The sequence below is a fragment of the Neolamprologus brichardi genome, chromosome 9 (assembly GCF_056152115.1).
Source record: "Neolamprologus brichardi isolate AB-2024 chromosome 9, ASM5615211v1, whole genome shotgun sequence".
Taxonomy (NCBI): Eukaryota; Metazoa; Chordata; class Actinopteri; order Cichliformes; family Cichlidae; genus Neolamprologus; species Neolamprologus brichardi.
Window position 1 is genome coordinate 35,685,294 of NC_142112.1, and position 19,626 is coordinate 35,704,919.

The following is a 19,626-nucleotide window of genomic DNA, read 5'->3' on the forward strand; positions in this document are numbered from 1 at the left end:
TTTATGGAGCACAGACTATTACATTATAACATAAAATGTTCAAGATTATAATAGAAACTTAAAGATTATGACAAATACTTAAATATGGCATGATGTAACTGAGTAAAATATTGGCCTGGACTTGGCTCCAACACTCTCTATGCGCTCAATTTTTAAAACAACCTGGCATCTCACACCATTGTTATGCAGACAACTCACAGATTTACCTGCCACTGAAACATAAATCTGTGAGTCCTTTGAAGGGATTGCTGGATTGTTTGGAGGATGTTAAGTTGTGGATGGCTTTAAACCTTCTCAGCTTAAATGAACAGAAAACAGAGTGTTTGGTCCCTGTGACCACTATGACTTTGGGCCCTTAGGAATTTATTTTGAAAAAGCCCTTGCGAGGAACCTAGGAGTGAGTTTTGATAGTAATCTAACATTTGATAAACATATTAATGCCGTCATCAAGACCAGTTTCTTTCATCTTCAGCTACTTTCAAAGTGAAGCCATTTCTCTGTTTTACAGACTTTGAGATAGCTATCCATGCCTTCATTTCATCTCACCTCGACTTATGTAACAGTCTTTACTCTGGTGTTAGTCTGTCATCAGTTAGCCGACTGCAGCTAGTCCAAACGCTGCAGCACAGTTACTAACTGGCAGATGGAACTACTTTGAACACCGGCGCCCCCGTGCGTGGCATCCTGTTACAGCAGCTCCGCTCATTGTCAGCTTCTTTCTTATCTCCTCTTTACTTTTGCCAATTTTTTTTGTATCTAAAGTTTCAGCTGTTAGATTTTGCAGTCATGGACTACCATTTTGTGCTAGTCTTGGTTGTCTTTCTCTGTTTTTTTTTTTTTTAACTTTTGTTGGCCGTGTTTGGGAACCCGGCACATGGATCCTTTGTTTAGTGTAGGTATCAACTGTTACCGCTGCATCCCGCAGCAGAGCTGCCGGTGTTCCAGATCTACTGGCGTTTAGATTAACTGGATTTGGTCGAACAGATATGTGGCAGACTTGCGTTTCAGGAGCTGCTACCGACAAACGAGCAAAAACACGCCAAATGTGTCATCTGTGACACTTGTGAGGTTATCTCAAACACATTCCGTCAGTCTTGATGCTGTTGAACAACAAAATGTTTAAAAATGTGGCGAGTTTACCTGGTGATATCCTCATGCGCGACGCGATCGCGAAAACAGCAAACAATTAACACCACGCCGATGTTGTTCACAGGACAGCAAGAGTAAACGATCGGGAGACTCTTGTCGTCGTTATCGTTCCCCTCGCACGTTTTATTTCTCCGGTTTCAGCGTTTAAAGCGAGCAGTTTACTTTGTGTGTACTAACATGGACTCGAGTCAACCTGCGCCACCTCTGGTCAAGTGCCACAACCTACAGCCAGATCAACTTGTGACACACATCTGCAGCACGTTTGAATTTGTTTCATGCACAACACATTTGTATCTTTCAATTGTGTCTGTCTGTGCGTCATGCAAATAAACCTTTGACAAGAATGAAATGATATATTCCTTATTGGCCTACATTTGTACAAAATTCCAAATTATATACACAAAGTCATAGAAATCACCACCCCTGTTCATCATGATTTTAATATTCACTTTTTCCATAACAATGAAATACGCCTTGGACAAATATGACACAATATTTCATCAGTGTTGTCACATCACATCCTGTAAGCAGAGTCTGCCTGTGTCTTTTTTCTGGAAATGAATATTTCCAGCCAATATAGGCAATCCATCAACATGGCTGGAGAGTTGGTAGTTATATACAGTCTGTATAAGTGTGGTCAGTCTAATGAACATTTATAAGGAGATGGCAGTTACTGTGAATTCACAGCAGTTACACAGTGATTAGTAATAAACAGCCAGTGAGAGTGAGTGGATTTAAGAAAGTCAGTGACTCAGGTGTGTCGATTGGTTTGTCATCTGTTTTTGGGACTGGAGAAGACGTAGAAATCTTTTGTTTTAAATCTAACTTAGGAAGATTCCTGTTTTAAAACAAGCACTTTTTGTGAGAAATGCAAGAAGTACATCTGCAGAAAGCACACAGCCATCATGTGGACAAAACTGAAAATGTTGAACATTGAAAAACTGAGAACGTTGGGCAAGTTCAAAAGAAATGTGTTTGTAAGAACGAAAAACCAAATTGTTCCTACAATAGTTATGGAAAGTCAAACTGTTGTATGTCTGTGTTCTACATGTTTATCTCATGGGAAATAAAGTTGCTATTGTTTCAGTGCAGTTTTTTGACAATCCTGAATGGATTTACACAGTACAGGTCAAAATGACCTGCAACAAAATCAATGTCATTTTTTTTGTTTTTCAACATAATACAAGCGTTAATTTCCAAAACTTGTTGCATATGATCTTCAATTTGAAGCAGATCCACTATCACATAGCAGCTGGAGCAGTCTCCAATGGAGGTCAGTCCACTGCTGCCACCTGTGGCCAAATACCACAACCTACTACTAGATTAACTTGTGACACATCTGCACCTGCTGCTATGATCATATTGAGTAGAGGCTGAGTGGTTGCACTTACCCCTGGTACATCCAAATCTACCCACCAACATGTTGAAAGATGCAATCCCAGTAATGTGGATTGTCAACACTAAAAACAATCAGTAACCAAAGACAACAGGGATCAATTTTCTCTGTTTATTTAGCAACCACAACATTAGTAGTCGCCTTCTGCACAAGGGAAGTCCACACACACTGTGTGGTACCACTTTCCACAGAAGGTGCAATCTGAAAGATTGAATGAGATTGTCGGGGTCATTGTCTGACTGTTTATTACTAATCACCTGCTGTACATTCACAGTAACTTCCATCTCCTTACAAATGTTTATTAGATCCATGCTTTTATTTCTTCCCGCCTGGACTACTGTAACTCACTTTATGTGGGGGTCAGTCAGTCATTGCTCTCACGTCTGCAGCTGGTTCAAAATGCGGCTGCACGACTCCTAACAGGAACTCGAAAAAGAGAGCATATAACCCCCGTGCTAGCCTCTCTGCACTGGTTGCCTGTGTCTTTTAGAGTTAATTTTAAACTTCTTATGTTTGTTTTTAAATGTCTTCATAGTCTTGCCCCGCCTTACCTCTCTGAGCTTCTTCATCCCCACATACCCTGTCGGTCTCTCAGGTCAGCTGACCAGCTGCTCCTGGAGGTACCGAGATCCAGGAGGAAGCTCAGAGGGGACAGGGCCTTCTCTATCGTGGCTCCTAAATTATGGAATAATTTGCCCATGCACGTTAGAGAGGCCCCTTCACTGTCCACTTTTAAATCACGTCTTAAAACCCACTTTTATTCCTTGGCTTTTAACCTCAGCGAGGCTTCTTTTAATTGAAGTAGTTATGATTTTACTCTTATTTTATTTGGTTTTTACTTATATCTTATGTAATTTTATTTTATAGTTCAAATGTACAGCACTTTGTGTCAGCTGTGGTTGTTTTTAAAGTGCTTTATAAATAAAGTTGATGATGATGATGATGATAACCATACTTATACAGACTGTATATAACAACCAACTCTAAAATGTTTGTTCGCAGAGAAAAGATACAGACAGACTACGCTAACGACATGTGATGTTACAACACTAGTGAAATATTAGTGTCATTTCATTCTTGTCAAAGGTTTATTTGCATGACGCACAAACAGACACAATTGAAAGGTATAAATGTGTTGTGCATGAAACGAATTCAAACGTGCTGCAGATGTGTGTCACAAGTTGATCTGGCTGTAGGTTGTGGCACTTGGCCAGAGGTGGCGCTGGTTGACTCGAGTCCATGTTAGTGCACAAAGTAAACTGCTCGCTTTAGTTGTGAAGCAAAAACGCTGAAACCGGAGAAATAAAACGTGCGAGGGGAACGATAACGACGACTAGAGTCTCCCGATCGTTTACTCTTGCTGACCTGTGAACAACATCGGCGTGGTGTTAATTGTTTGCTGTTTTCGCGATCGCGTCGCGCATGAGGATATCACCAGGTAAACTTGAGACATTTTTAAACATTTTGTTGTTCAACAGCATCAAGACTGACAGAGTGTGTTCGAGATAACCTCACAAGTGTCACAGATGGCACATTTGGCGTGTTTTTGCTGATTTGTCGGTAGCAGCTCCTGAAACACAAGACTGCCACACATCTGTTCGACCAACGCCAGTTGATCTAAACGCCAGTAGATCTAAACGCCAGTAGATCTGGAACACCGGCCGTCTGCCCAGCTGCCTGTAAGCCCCAGCTCACTTCCACGCCTGCTGCGCTGCCGCTGCTTGACATACAGTGGGGCAAAAAAGTATTTAGTCAGCCACCGATTGTGCAAGTTCCCCCACTTAAAATGATGACAGAGGTCAGTAATTTGCACCAGAGGTACACTTCAACTGTGAGAGACAGAATGTGAAAAAAAAAATCCATGAATTCACATGGTAGGATTTGTAAAGAATTTATTCGTAAATCAGGGTGGAAAATAAGTATTTGGTCAATAACAAAAATACAACTCAATACTTTGTAACATAACCTTTGTTGGCAATAACAGAGGTCAAACGTTTACTATAGGTCTTTACCAGGTTTGCACACACAGTAGCTGGTATTTTGGCCCATTCCTCCAAGCAGATCTTCTCAAGAGCAGTGATGTTTTGGGGCTGTCGCCGAGCAACACGGACTTTCAACTCCCGCCACAGAATTTCTATGGGGTTGAGGTCTGGAGACTGGCTAGGCCACTCCAGGACTTTCAAATGCTTCTTACGGAGCCACTCCTTTGTTGCCCAGGCGGTGTGTTTTGGATCATTGTCATGTTGGAAGACCCAGCCTCGTTTCATCTTCAAAGTTCTCACTGATGGAAGGAGGTTTTGGCTCAAAATCTCACGATACTTGGCCCCATTCATTCTGTCCTTAACACGGATCAGTCGTCCTGTCCCCTTGGCAGAAAAACAGCCCCATAGCATGATGTTTCCACCCCCATGCTTCACAGTAGGTATGGTGTTCTTGGGATGCAACTCAGTATTCTTCTTCCTCCAAACACGACGAGTTGAGTTTATACCAAAAAGTTCTACTTTGGTTTCATCTGACCACATGACATTCTCCCAATCCTCTGCTGTATCATCCATGTGCTCTCTGGCAAACTTCAGACGGGCCTGGACATGCACTGGCTTCAGCAGCGGAACACGTCTGGCACTGCGGGATTTGATTCCCTGCCGTTGTAGTGTGTTACTGATGGTGACCTTTGTTACTTTGGTCCCAGCTCTCTGCAGGTCATTCACCAGGTCCCCCCGTGTGGTTCTGGGATCTTTGCTCACCGTTCTCATGATCATTTTGACCCCACGGGATGAGATCTTGCGTGGAGCCCCAGATCGAGGGAGATTATCAGTGGTCTTGTATGTCTTCCATTTTCTGATGAGTGCTCCCACAGTTGATTTTTTCACACCAAGCTGCTTGCCTATTGTAGATTCACTCTTCCCAGTCTGGTGCAGGTCTACAATTCTTTTCCTGGTGTCCTTCGAAAGCTCTTTGGTCTTGGCCAGGGGCGATTCTAGAATTAGAGCTTTGGGGGTGCTGAGCACCCAGAGAGCTGCCCAGCCAGGCAAGATAAATCATATGTTTCTTAAATTCATCAAGTCTCTCTGTGCCTGGGTCCTCGTCTTAAAACATGGCATCACTGTTTTGTACATTTTAACACAATTTGATCCCCACATTTGTGAAAGAAAAGCAAAACACTTTTTTGAAAATTCTGTAACAAAACCATCAAATCTGATAAAGGTTATTTAAATGCTGCAAAAGAAGAATGGATTGGAATAAAACAAATATATATCCTAACCTTAATTACTGGGGAGAATAATGAATGATGCTCATAGTAAAAAGTAAACTGAGTGCATTTTTTGGACAGAGATTCACTTTTAATGTGTATGTATAATATACTACAGATACATAAAAAACACTCCCAAAACAGAATAAATTATTACAAATAAAAATCTTTACTGCAGACACTAATTTTACTAATTTAATAATACTAATTTTGTGTTGTAAGATTTATGGGTTTCATGCTTTCATAGTGGTATTTGGGAGAGCTTGACATTTTATCAGGTGGTACACACTGTAAAAAGTTTAAGAAACACTGATAAGTTAAGTGTATGTGTGCTTTTGGAAAACATTTAAAGCTGCAGTACAGAATCTTTGAAACAAGCTTAAAACATTTTTAGAAAAATAGCACTCTTCTCTTTACAGCTCCTCACGTACGTACTGTGGCAGTCATACAGACAACTGGACAGTCCAAATGTTGGCCTACCTGTTACTGGCTGAGGTTTTAGTAGAGTTGTGGCTGAACCACATAAAAATATATTATTAATTTTAATCTCCCCAATCAATTATAATGTTATGTTGGAATGTTGTTAAAGAGGCTCAAAAATGTTTCAAACCAGCTTGTTTTGCAGATTCTGTATAGCAGCTTTAATATAGGGAGAACACAACTTCCTGATTGTGTGAGTAAAATCAGTTTTTGTTCTCTTTGTCAGTTTAACAGTTTCTGTTGTGCCTGTCACTGTTCCCTGTCTGTTTTCTTACCCGGTTCTTCCTGATCTTGTACTTTCTCCTCACGTTCCCCTCTTTCCTCTCTCCCTCTTTGGACTGACAATCATACACAAATAGGTTGTATTCAATTAGTTGATAAATTACATTAATATGAAAAAATACTATTAAGATCACTAACAAAAAGTCCTCTCTCAGTGTACTTTCAACCAAAAGGCAAATAACCAAACCACATGAACATCTAATAAAAGATATAAATATTGAAACACTGATCCAACATTATTCTTGATTGACGGATCATTTGATTTTACACTTTTACCTGAATGTGGCTCCTTTTTAAAAAAAACAAACAACTTCCTTATATCCATTATGAACCTGGCTGTCTGTCTGTACAAAAAAAATGGTAAATGTCCTGTATTTGTATAGCGCTTTACTAGTCCCTAAGGACCCCAAACCGCTTTACACATCCAGTCATCCACCCATTCACACACTGGTGCTGACAAACTACATTGTAGCCACAGCCACCCTGGGGCGTGGCCCCAAAACACACACGCACACACGACAGGAGTTATAAGGTTAATGGGCATTCGGTCAGTTAGCTAGTTAGTATCGATTTAAAACAGGGTGGTAACAACAGTAGGCTACGGAATATTTTAAGCTTTAGGTTTTAAATAGGCTATATGAATTTCAATGGGAGCAACAGGACGGTCAAATGTCGCTGATTTTACTGCAGTGTAGGACGAATTGTAGGGTAGCAAACATCACCGGTAAACAAGTTTTTTTTTTTTTTTTTTTTTTTTTTTTTACACCCAGGTTACCTGGTGTAATGCTTTTCAGCTAAAAAGAAACATGGTCTGACTCCTACCTAACTATATAAAGAGTAACTGAAGGTTATGCAGCTAATATGTCCTGTTTTAAGACAGGCACTTACACCTCCGCTTCCCTGCGTCTCAGCCAGCATCGCTCTGGCAGCAACGGCGCTACAGCCAGAGTAGGGGAGAGTGGAGCTGGAACAAACCATTTTGGGAGGGGGGGTATCTATACTTTTGTTGGTAAAATGTTATGTCTCAACCAAGTACTGTATGCTTTTTATATCTTTAGCAGTGCGTCACACAAACAGCAAATATTGTCAAAAAAGTAAGAAGTCTTTGGGGGTGCTTCAGCACCCCCAAAAATGGGCTAAAATCGCCCCTGGTCTTGGCCATGGCGGAGTTTGGAGTCTGACTGGTTGAGGCTGTGGACAGGTGTCTTTTATACAGATGATGAGGTCAAACAGGTGCCATTCATACAGGTAACGAGTGGGAGACAGAAAAGCTTCTTACAGAAGACGTTACAGGTCTGTGAGAGCCAGGGATTTTCCTTGTTTGAGGTGACCAAATACTTATTTTCCACCCTGATTTACGAATAAATTCTTTACAAATCCTACCATGTGAATTCATGGATTTTTTTTTTTCACATTCTGTCTCTCACAGTTGAAGTGTACCTCTGGTGCAAATTACTGACCTCTGTCATCATTTTAAGTGGGGGAACTTGCACAATCGGTGGCTGACTAAATACTTTTTTGCCCCACTGTATGGGTGGCCATCAGGCCAGCTCCCGGGCTTCCGCTGGAGGCGCGGGTAACCACCAGAGTGGACACTTCCCCATCGCTGGGGTGGGGCGTGGGGCGTCGATGGTCCGGGCCGATTCCCTCGCCTGCTCGCGGGGTGAGGTGAAGCGGGCAAGGCGGATATGTGGTAGGGCGTGTTCTGCGATGCCACCGCAGGTTTGGTGGTGGTGATGTGTATGGCTGCAAGCGGGAGAGCTGAAGCCGTTTAATGTACTGTTACAGCAACCGTGTGATTATTGTAAGAATAAATGATGCAGCGAAGCATGAAAATGCCATCGGGTCTGCCGTGGTGGCGATCTTTTTTTTATTTTTTTTATCTTAAGTGCACGCAAACCAGTAAACAAATTAAAACACATACTGTTGATAAACTATAATACAAAAAATCACAATTAAAATTCTCAACAACAAAAACATATATATAATTAATATGTAAAGAACTCAACAACCCCCAAAGTGTCTAAGTCACGTGACGTGTCAGTGCAACACCAAAACATAAAAGTCTGTCATAATCACTTCTTGGAGTTTGTCAGAATTAGTGGGTTTTTGTTTGTCCACCCGCCTCTTGAGGATTGACCACAAATTATCAATGGGATTAAGATTCCAGGCCATGGACCCAAAATTTCAACGTTTTGGTCTCCGAGCCACTTAGTTATCACTTTTGCCTTATGGCACGGCGCTCCATCGTGCTGGAAAATAATTCCAATACTTCTTCACCAAACTGTTGTTGGATTGTTGGAAGAAGTTGCTGTTGGAGGCTGTTTTGGTACCATTCTTTATTCATGGCTGTGTTTATGGGTAAAATTGTGAGTGAGCCCACTCCCTTGGATGAGAAGCAACCCCACACATGAATGGTCTCAGGATGCTTTACTGTTGGCCTGACACAGGACTGATGGTAGCGCTCACCTTTTCTTCTCCGGACAAGCATTTTTCCAGATGCCCCAAACAATCGGAAAAAGGTTTCATCCGAGAATATGACTTTGCCCCAGTCCTCAGCAGTCCATACACCATACTTTCTGTAGAAGATCAATCTGCCCCTGATGTTATTTTTTGGAGAGAAGTGGCTTCTTTGCTGCCCTTCTTGACACCAGGCCGTCTTCCAACAGTCTTCTCCTCACTGTGCATGCAGATGCGCTCACACCTGCCTGCTGCCATTCCTGAGCACGCTCTGCACTGGTGACACTCCGATCACGCAGCTGAATCCTCTTTAGGAGACGATCCTGGTGCTTGCTGGACTTTCTTGGACGCCCTGAAGCCTTCTTGACAAGAATTGAACGTCTTTCCTTGAAGTTCTTGATGATCCTATAAATTGTTGATTTAGATGCAATCTTAGTAGCCACAATATTCTCGCCTGTGAAGCCATTTTTATGCAACACAATGATGGCTGCAGACGATTACTGAAATGGTCTCAGCAGGTCTTTTAATGGCAGCAATGAAGTGCAGTGGTAAGGGTTTTTTTGGGATTAAGTTCATTTTCATGGCAAAGAAGGACGATGCAATTCATCTGATCACTCTTCATAACATTCTGGAGTGTATGCAAAATGCTATTATAAAAACTTAAGCAGCAACTTTTCCAATATTTATGTAAATCTCACCACAGCTGTATACTCTTGAAGGAATCACATCCTGACTCACTATTGATCACATCTGGACGTTCACTCGGGAGACTCTGCTTCAGTTATAAATACACTGGGTGCCCCCATCAGCTCATTAAAGGGGGTACCCATGAAAACCATTCATGGTGTTTTCAAGAGAATTAAAATATTTTAGTCAGCTTTCTACAGTTTTACATTTCAGTTATTTCATATGAAATATGTCTGTTTAATGTGAGGTAGACGTGGACACTGACTTTGTTGCTCCTTGGCTGCTATGGTACAGTGCAGCTTTTTGAGTTTATTATCTAACACTTAATGAAAACACTTATTCAAAAATATTTTTGTTTATGATCATTTTTTATTATATTTTGTTGTATATATATTTTTGCCAAATACAGTATGTTTCACACTTTCAGGTCTGGTCTGTTGTTGATTATGTTCTATAGATTTAAATAGCTTAGACTTTTATTTTTTGTATCACCACCTGGTAAATCAGTCCAACTGTAATCCAAGTGTGATTTTGGAGGAAAGACAGACAGTGTTTTTCTTTATCAAATCAAATCACTTTTATTGTCACATCACATGTGCAGGTACACGGGTACATTACATGCCAGTGAAATTCTTGTGTGCGAGCTTCACAAGCAACAGCGTTGTGCAAAAATACAATAAAATAAAACAAGCAAAATATAAGGATGGCTAAATCTGAATAAGGATGGCTAAATCTTTTCCTTGGATAAAGCTCGATGTCAAGCAAACAACTACGGGATACAACTGAAATACTTATTCACAACATCTTAATTATATACGTAAAATAAGACAACCGAAACATGTCGAACCCCAGAAGCAGGTACTATTTAATATACAAAACCTGAGATACAGATGAAAGGCTGCTGAACACGGATGCACAGCAGACGAGGAGGAGCTCGGTGGATAGATTCATGTTTATATAACTGCTCGATCGTATATTAAGTCAGAAGTAGGACTTCACTTTCCAAGGATCAGGTCTCCAGAGGAAACGCCTCACTCCAGCTGACAGAGGTGAACATTCAGGATGAGGGGAGATACCAGTGCCACACCAGCACCATCAGTGAAATGTTCATCATCCTGAATGTGGACGGTAACAAAACTCTTTTTAAAAAGAGAGGAAAGACTAAAGCTGCCACATTTACAACCTACGCAAGAAATTGAACCACAAACAACATCTTGAACCCGTATTATTAACTAAATAATTATAATAGTCTGAGTTGTTACTACAATACCTAATCAGTGATGTGGTTATTCAGCATTGTCATTCCCAAATCATATGACCTCTGACCTTTGACTTATAGTTGTTAAAGTGTGTCAGAGGAATTCAGCTGAGAGCCAAAGGGACTTTCTGAGGTTTGAAGCCCCGAGGCCTGTCTGTGACACCAGGACTGATCCAGAGTCATTTTTATAACACTTCAAATACATAAAGAAAACATGACATGTTACATCACTAATCATTATCTGTATTTAGAAATGCTTTGTCAAAACACTAAGACAAATGTTATATTTTACTGTGGTCTGAGATTCAGATTCAATTTTCAGAAAAGGAAAATTGTGACAAGAAAATCTCTTTCTGACTTCTTTAGAAATATATTTTTCTTTTGTTTTTTTTATTCTTAGTTTTTTTTCAGCTCCAGTCCGTAAAGTTAATCTCCAACAAGTAGGACAAAGGATCACCTGCAGCTCAGACGGGATCTACCCTCAACCTGACATCACCTGGTCCACCAGCCCTTCATCCAGCATCACCAATAACAACACAACAGCCCATCAGACTGAGCAGCAGCTTTACAGCATCAGCAGTTCTCTGATACTTCCAAACAGTGACATGGATCTATATTACATCTGTGCAGTCAGCACTTGCAGAAACAGGAAGAGAGCAACATTCAGAAAAAGAGATTATACATCCATCCATCCACTGGAACATTTTAATCAGATCTTTACAGGAGATTCGATCTGAACTCTGGAGCCTGATCTCAAGGGTTTTAAGTCTGACACTGAAACCAGAGGATCTTTCTGTCTCTTCTGATTCACTGTGATGGGAGTGATTTCAGCCCTGAGTGATCACGCTGATGTTTGCACAGAGCAGATAATGAAGTGAATGTTTGGGCACATTGGTAACAGTGAAACAGTTTATTAGTAACGTGGGATCGTTTGTGTTCAGAGTATGAACTGAGATTCCTGAAGCTCTTGTCACACTGGTCACAGCTGTAGTTTCCTTCCATGTGTGTACGTTCATGCTTGTTACGACCATATGAGTGTGAGAAGCTTTTGTCACAGTGTCTGCACTTGTATGGTTTCTCTCCTGTGTGGACTCGTTTGTGTTTTTTAAGGTTACTTGCAGTGGTGAAGGATGACCCACACTGATCACAGAGGTGCTTTTTAACCCCACTGTGAATCAGTTCATGTCGTTTTAACTCACTTGATGTGGTGAAGCTTCTCCCACATTCTTTGCAGTATTTCAGTTTGTCTCCACTGTGTCTACGTTGATGTATTTTTAGGGTTTCTTGTCGACTGAAAGTTTTTCCACAAAGATCACAACGAAAGTCTTTCCCACCACCACAGTGATGACAGGGTTGAGAACTGGATCCATCTGTGTCGCTCTGCTTCTAAACAAAGACACAAAGACAGTGTAAGTCAGTCCTTCAACATATTGATCCTGAACGTTGCCTGAAAGAAAGAGCATCTCTGCAGATGTCCAATTACATTTTACTGTTTCAGTTAACACAGATAAAAATAAAAATACATACCTCACAGTAGCTGCACTTGTAGAGTCTCTTTCTGGTGTGGATCTGTTGGTGTTCTCTCAGGTAATGTGGAGATTTAAAAGTCTTCTCACACAGGTCACATTTATAAGGTCGTTCTTCAGTGTGGGTCAACATGTGTTGTTGTAACTGTGTGTTGGTTGTACACTGTCTGCCACACTGATCACAGCAGTACACATCATGTCCGGTGTGAATGCGTAGGTGTATATTTCGGCTGTCTATATGGCTGAAAGTTTTTCCACAAATCTCACAGCTGTATGCCTTAATTCCAGAGTGGTTAACTAGATGCTTCTGTAAGTAGCTACTGCGACTAAAAGCTCTGCCACACTGATCACAGCTGTACGCTTTAACTCCACTGTGGATGACTTGGTGTCTTTTTAGGGAATCCTTCAAGGAAAAAGTCTTTCCACACAAGTCACAGCTGAACGGTCTCTCTCCAGTGTGGATGACCTGATGCTGTTTTAGTGAAGCCTTCCTAGTAAACTCTTTTCCACATTCATCACAGCTGTGTTTTTTCTCTCCCTTTCTTCTGTGAGGTTTGTCGGCCTCCTGAGAGCGGTGACTTCTCGCTCCATGTTGGTCCTGCAGTGACAGAGATACAAACAGAGGCAGTGAGTGAAATGCAGTCGTGGAACAAACGAAACCTTCAAACTCCCTCCATTAACACTAGTTTTAAACCTGAAGGTGGAGTGTGGCACCAAACACCTTAAAGGTCTCTTATCCCCACCTGCTGGTAGTAGAAACACACTACATCCAACTTGGTGCTAAAAATAATTCATGACTGTTCAAACTCTAACGGTGTGTTCACACCGAACGTGATGGACGCGAATAGAGCGTCAGGTTTACATGTAAAGTCAATGGAAAAGCGCGATGACGCGCGATTGTGGGTCCCGCGAAAATTCGGAAGCAGATTTGCGTCGCGAAAACGCGAAAACGCGTGAAACGCGCGTCAGTGTAGCGCGTCTGGCGCGTTTGACTCGCGAATAAAACCACGCGCGTGAGTTTTTGTGTTGCATTTTGTGCATACGCGCGTTTCGCGTCTACCGCTCGAGTTGGAAAAAGCTGAACTCCAGCGTCAAATCGCGCCGCGACAACCAATCAGGAGCCTGGTGACGTGGCTCTGACCTAGGTCAAAGGGGCAGATCCAGCCAAAGCCCTTCATTCTTCATTCAGTATGGAGGAAAAGCTAATCAGAGCCGTGGCTAATCACCCGGAGTTATATGATGCTAGCTACTACTTCTACCGAGACAGGAATAAAAAGGACCGAGCTTGGAGACACATAAGTGAGGAGATCGGGCAACCTGGTAAGTTCATTCCTTCTTCTTTTTAATTTTCAGACTGACCCGATGAACCCGCGCAAAAGCTAGCAAGCCCGCCTACTGTCCCGCTATTTTCCCACTGATGTACAAATACCTTTCCGCTAACAAGATAATGCGTTTATTCAGAGGACATCTGCAGGAGAAAGTGGAAGAGCCTCAGGGACACTTATAATAAGGAGAAGAAGACAGAGAAGGAGAAGGGGAGTGGGTCTGCAGCAGGATCGGGGAGAAAATGGAAGTTCTTCACGGTCATGGGGTTTCTGGACCCCTTCCTCACCCCGCGGGAGACAAGCGGTAATATGGTGCGGACCGTGGAGAACTTCTCCCCCGAGGACCAGGGACAGCCCGGAGAGGCAGCAGGGGAGTGTCAGTCAGAAGGTATGTTTACATTGAGTTAATGTAGGCAGTTAATTTATGCGTGTTGTCATACAGGAATATATTTTGTTTATTAATAAACAGTATACAGTAGTCCCGCTGTTCATCCGTCACTGCCTCGCCTTTTCGCTGATTTTATTTATTGCACCGTACAGCTTTCAACGATGCGCATTGCATTCTGCACCCCAAATGACAAATCTCCTCCGTGTCGTGTCTCCTGCGCTTGCCAAACTTATCATGTTTGGTTTTGATAACCATCACGTCCAATAGAAAAAAACAGCACAAAAACACTCATAACTATGACCCTCATTCGGAAATAGACACCTGCACCGGGAGCAAAAAAGGCGCACAAAAGTGGCGCCGCAGACGGAGAAAAAGCGCGGCATAATACTTTTACGTTTTAAAATCGACAAAGGTTTTCACTTTGAGAATCAACTTGTGAGAACTGTGACTACTGTTCATGTGCTGCAATAAATGAGAGACCACTGTATATAATAATAAGTATATAAGTATATAATAATATAATATTCTCTATGACTGTTGTTTTCAACCTGTTAACATCTAATATTGTCTTGATAGAGTCAAGTAATCATGCAGCAGAGTCCTCAACTGTCTCTTCTCCTGGCTCTCCAGTCCCTGGTCCCTCAGCTCCTGCTGCTGCACCCACAGGTATGAACATCAAGCACTGACAGCTTTTTACTTGCTTGAATTCCCTTGTGATCACCTTTACTAAATATCTACAACCAATCTGTTTATATCCTGTTTTTTTCAATTTTGAAAATGAAAATCTAGTAGCAGCCTTCTCATTACTTTGTGTTGTTTTGTGCTGTGTTTTACAGGCCCACAGAGGAGGAAAGCTCGAAGGCGGGCGAGGGACGGGTCCCAGGACGGTCCATCGGCGGTGGAGCTGGCCATCCTGGAGTCCCTAAAGAGGCCACGCCCGTCTCCAACAGAACATTTCCTCCTCGGCCTTGTTCCTGTTCTGGAGAGCATGCCGCCTCAGACACGAGAATTCGTGAAATTTCAAATTTATAAATTAGTTTTTGAAAACAGCACAGCTGTGTTAAATTTGGAAACATTGGACCCTAATGATCAGTAGTTTTCTGATGAGGCAGCAGCTCTCCAGGGCAGAAACAATGTTCTTATTTTTCTCCTCCTTCTCCCTGAGGCTCTTCCACTCCAAGCTGGGTCCTTTTTATTCCTGTCTCTCTGTAAATAGTTAAATTTCATATATTTATGATAAATGTTTTTGTTAATGAATTTATATATTTTTTCAAATAAACATTTATAATGACTAATGTCTCAGTTCTACTACACAGCAAATATTGGCACCCGACTTGACACAAGTAGAATTTATTTCATATTATACTAATGACAAAACATAATAATACAGTGGGATGCAAAAGTTTGGGCAACATTGTGAAAAGTAATTATTTTCCTGTACAAATTATTGGTTGTCACAATAAAAATTGTCAGTTAAATATATCATATAGGAGACACACACAGTGATATTTGAGAAGTGAAATGCAGTTTACAGAAAGTGTGCAATAACTGTTTAAATCAAGCAGGTGCATAAATTTGCGACACAAAAAAAGAGAAATGAAATAAATATTTAGTGTATATCAATGTGTGTGTCTCCTATATGATATATGTAAGTGACATTTTTCATTGTAACAGCGATTCATACAGGAAAATAATGACTTTTAATAAGGTTGCCCAAACTTTTCCACCACACTGTATATAGGAACATAGTGAAGACAAGTTATTTAAGAGAGTAAAAAGAGGTTAGTTTATTTTGGAGTAGAGCTCCATTTATTAAGAAAAATTTAAAAAGACAGGAACACTCTTTAGAGGTTTGTGGGTGGCTCTTAAAAGAGCCGTTGTGGGGAAGTCACTCGGACTTCAAACAGGCTACTCCTTTGGTTGCCAAGACACAGCTCCCTCCGCCGAGAAGTGAGCCATGAATTTCTCCCTCACCAGGACAGCCTCTCTGGAGGAGTTGTTTGCTGGCAAGGAACCTGGACAAAATTGTTTAAAATGAGTATTATGTGTACTGCAGTTACAAAATACATTATTGAAATTCCAAAATTACAAATTGCAAAACATAAATCTTACATAAAACCTTTTGTAATTATAAGGATAATTACATGATATATATTAGATATAATCTAAAACAGTCTGCGGGGATTATATACAAATATTCAACTATCCCAGAATTAAACCAGGTCTAAATAAAAAGGAGTGAGTATCACTACAAAGGTTAACTCAGTGGTCCTAATGCTACAGTTTGATATCAGCAAACACCGAGCGCATACATTGATATGACACCACAGCCATGCTATCATTCAAACACTGATAACAGCATAAATCGAATTAAATCGGGACTTGATGAGACCTTCTGAGTATCACTAGAAATATTATAAACAGTCGTCTCCGTACCACATTCACTGTTAGCATAGCACATCCATGTTAGCAGTGTATAAATGGATGGTTTAGCATGTATTAGCACAGGTATCAATAAAGGACTACCGTATTAAATACTTTTACTAACCTCAGGCAGATGGACAGGCGCTCTGCAGGTGGGATTGAGCGCCTGTAGTTGGTGTCTAGGCGGGCGATTCTGGGACCGACCCGGGGAAGCAGGTCCTCAAACTGGCCGAGTGAAAGACGGTGATGTCGCTGCAATTGGCCGTCATCCAGGCGCAGCTCCTGGAGCAAATGGTGAAACTCACCAAACTGCTCATGCCTCTGGAGGACCTGATGGACCCAGGTACGGCGAGGGCGTCTTTTACGCCGCTGCTCTGCTCTCCACAGTACATAGAGAAGGGAGACTCTCTCTTCAAGCGCTAACTCGACAGCTGCCATCTTGCAAAGATACCGGTCTGGCACAACTTCCTCCCACATCCCTCCCACATTTCCGGTTCACGCGCGTCAAAATATCATATTTTGACGCGCGATGGATTTTTCTTGGACACGCGTTGAGGCGCGAATGTGCACGCGTCAAATTAGGGGCGTTTGGGGCGTTTTTGTTCGCGTCCATCGCGTTCGGTGTGAACACACCGTAAGATCATGCCCATCCTTCCTGCTGTACACTAATATTAAGACTAGCATGCTAACACACTCAGAAAAGTAATAAATGTTTACCAGGTCTATACTTCTTTATATTTCCCGTTGCTGTTTCCTATTAGATATTTTTTTTTATAATTTTCTAAATTATTAAATCCAATGTAACAGTTACTAGCTTGGTTGAGTGAAGGAGAACGTCAGAGTCGGATTGTAACCTGAGGAATTTTTTACTTTTAGTCCCTACATATCACATACATATCTGTATTTTCTACAACTTACATTTACAAAACAGGCTTTTTACTTTTGGTTTAAGTCTTTTGCGGGGAGATATTTCATCACTGCAGGCATCAAAAATCAAAACGATCTGAGCCTAAACAGTAACACATGAAAGCTAAGATGAAGATGAAAGAGGCAAAACTGTGTGACATAGTCAGGGGTTAAAATGGGCTGGTGGGGTCCCCCTCCCCACTTGCACAGCAATAAACAACTACAGGTGCTCATAAGGCAGCTGGTGTTGTGACACTGAATTCAATTGAAAATGTAATTAATACTACTACTAATAATAAAGAATAATAATTGCTTGTGACTTCTTAATGTTTGTAAATATAATTGAAAAATACATAGTATATAATAATATACAACACAGTCATATAACAGGTTGGGAGTATGAGAGTTTTAGACGTGACTGATTATTTGGTGAAACTGTGATATTTTCCTCACCTTCTGTGTTGAGCTCATTGTTTCCTCTGTAGTGACTCAGCTGAGTCCAGATGGCTGAAAATGTTCCTCTGCTGCTCCGTCAGACTCTTCTCCTCCTGCTGATCAGCTGGGACACAAAACAGATCTTTGTTAGGCTCCACACTGCACTGAAGAGTCAAAGTGTCTCATATGTTCATCTGACAACACAAAGTACAAATTTCACTCTGATTGCTTGTAGAAATCTTGTGAGACGTGTTGTGCTGCAAAGTGAGGAAACTCTCTCACTCACTTATACTTCAGGAGGAACTTTGTGACATTGGCTCTAATATTCTAAGCAGCCCTTTACTATGACAGGGCCAGAACGTCCCATTTGAAGGTTTGGGAGAAGGACCATGTTAAAGGTGGATTGGGGTTTATACACTTTGTTATGATACAGGTAAGGCTGTAAGAGCCTGAGAAGGTGTCCTGAATGAACCTCTAAAAACGACTCTGCTTCAGTCTGGAAACAGCAACTACAAGTTTAAAGACTCCATCAACAATTCACACCCAGCAACAGCCTGAACAGCTCCTCCTGTGGTTTCCACAAACAGGGACAGACCTGTTACTCCCCCAACCCCACACTTTCCACACCTTCAGCCCCCCAGTCCCACCACGTCCACCATTCCCCAAACTTTGATTCTGTTCATCTGGACGTAGCTTTGGCAGTGGGAGAAACGTTTCGTCACTCATCCAAGTGACTTCTTCAGTCTCAGCTAGAGCTGGGCGATATAAGATTTTTTCATATCACGATATGTTTTTTTCATATCAGGCGATAACGATATATATCACGATATAAGCCAAATAACTATATTTGTAAGATTTAAATGTGCCGTTGCTCACAAGTGAAATGTGAAATAATCAGCAGCTTGTTTTGATTTAAATATTTATTTCCCATAATAAGTTCAGCAGGGTAGATGTACTTAAGGAACATGAGACTTTTTCAGATAAATAAAGGCAAATATTGCAAACTACACAAAAGGCAGCCGCTAAAGCGTTTAAGTTTCAAAATAGAACAAACAAAACAGACTACTAAATTGTCAATTCCACTTAGAAACAAAATATTAATTCTAAAAATGAGTCTTAGTTTGTTTTACAGAAGATCAGACAAAATTGACTAACTTTTGTCAATATCAAATAAACTGAGAACTAAAGGGAAATTCTCAATCTCTCCTTGTTGTATAGCTTAGCTTTTCAAACAGTTTTAACAGTTACTTTAGTCTGACAAAACCCGAATGACGAATTAGCACTTTCAGTCAGAAATTGAGCATGCACCGGTTTATTGTATTTCCAGACTTGCTTTCGGCACATTTTACAGTGCGTGCTACTCTGTTTGTTGCCAGACTTGAAATAGCCGAAATACCTTCACACTAAGGAACTTCTGTGGCTCTTCCGTTCGACAATCTCTCCGGAATTGGAACCATCATCTGTTTTCTCTTCGGTAACCTTCGGTCACGCTCTCGGTTGATTTTTCTCTAGTCGGCACACTCATTTCCTCCATTACCCGGGCGACACAGCGGCTGGCTCTGGCTGCTTCCCAAACAAATACACATGTGCGGCTTGGCACTTGTGCTGTACATAACAAGTCACGTGACGTGACGCTGCGGCTGTGATTGGTTCGGCTCTG

The 19,626-nt window shown here is 41.4% G+C and overlaps 1 long non-coding RNA gene across 1 annotated transcript; it reads left to right on the forward strand.

Annotated features, from left to right (window-relative positions):
• The first annotated feature begins 14,384 nt into the window (after nucleotides 1-14,384).
• Nucleotides 14,385-15,496, forward strand: LOC148101564 (uncharacterized). Its single transcript, XR_015719666.1, has 2 exons — nucleotides 14,385-14,867; nucleotides 15,038-15,496. It is a non-coding gene; the product is annotated as an uncharacterized LOC148101564 (long non-coding RNA).
• Nucleotides 15,497-19,626: the final 4,130 nt, after the last annotated feature.